The sequence below is a fragment of the Belonocnema kinseyi genome, chromosome 6, assembly GCF_010883055.1.
Source record: "Belonocnema kinseyi isolate 2016_QV_RU_SX_M_011 chromosome 6, B_treatae_v1, whole genome shotgun sequence".
In the NCBI taxonomy this organism is placed as follows: Eukaryota; Metazoa; Arthropoda; class Insecta; order Hymenoptera; family Cynipidae; genus Belonocnema; species Belonocnema kinseyi.
The window spans coordinates 92167436-92168833 of record NC_046662.1 but is presented as its reverse complement, the minus strand read 5'-3'; positions in this window follow the sequence as shown (position 1 = coordinate 92168833).

Sequence of the window (1398 nt, the reverse complement as noted above, 5' to 3'; positions counted from 1 at the left end):
AAAAAATTTCAACATAATTCCAATAAATTAAAAGGAATTTGAATGATTACAATGAGTTGAAAGAAATTCAAGCTGAATTCAAGAACTACTTTATTACAAATAAATTATTGAGTAAGTTGTGGATCCAATACTATTTTCCTGAATAATTCTTGAAAATTGAATACTTAATCGTCAAAAAACTACTTGGTTCAATACTTAAAATCACTTTTTTTCTGACGGGAATACAACGCAGGTATAATGGATAATAAAAATTCCAGTGACTTCAGAAGATTTCAAATGAATGCAAATGAATATACATATGTATAATACAAAAAAGTAGTTTACGGTAGAGACAAAAGTTAAGAATTTCAAACATAAATAAAACGAACTTTTGTATAATAAACAGCGTAGAAGTATAAGTTAAATAATATAGAAACACAATAATATAAATATTTAGATGACTTGCATGTTTAGTTATCCATTTTTCGTCAGTCCCGCAATCAATGCAGATGGAATTTATCGACGGGGAGGTTCAAAAATAAATTTTTCAATTTTTTCAAGATTTGTTTTACACAACCGAACCAAATTTTTGAAACTGTGAAATTGATAAAAATCCACTTTTCATTCTTCATGACTAACAAAACTACCCCAAACGTAATTTATAATAAAGTTTAACATTTGTGAGAAAAATGTAGCAGGTCCGAATTACCCCAAAAGGTACTTTTTTTAAACAATCATATATTGTAAGATTTCAACCAGTAAAGATTTAAACATGTTTTCTTGCATATCTCTGTTCGATAGGACATTTCTATAAAAGTATGGAAGTTTTTATCTTAAGTCTCTCCATATAAAATTTGATTATGTCATATTTAATGTGTAGCAGGTGTTACTTCACTTCTTTGGATTTAAGAATTCACTGGCATGTACCTTAATTTCTTCCATTTTTCCTAAGAATTTAAGGCAATTCCAAACACTCTTGATTAAAATGATTGCATTACAAAAATAAAATTGAATGAATACTTTATTAGCCCCCTATATTATTTTTAAATTTATCTTAAATTGATCGAGCAATAAATCTCAAAGATTACTATTGTTTGAATTTTCTGAAGCTTGAACTTCAAGTATATATAGAAACCTAGAAGACAATTTCTTGTGATTTTCTCACCACAAGGACTTTGCTTCTTAACCTTCCTCCTTTGCAGACTCAAGAGTTTGCTTGATCGCTGCTTTCAATCTCAAAGCTTTTTCCCTGTTCGTTTCCTTCAATACTCTTGCAACTTCCGCTCCTAACTGGTTGAAATCGTCGCCTTCAGTGGAGTTAGTTTTGTCTTCAGACGATTCTCCAGTTTGACGATTCTCTTTTTCATTCCTCTCTAAAGTTTAAAATTTATATGATATTCTCACAGATTATATGATTCA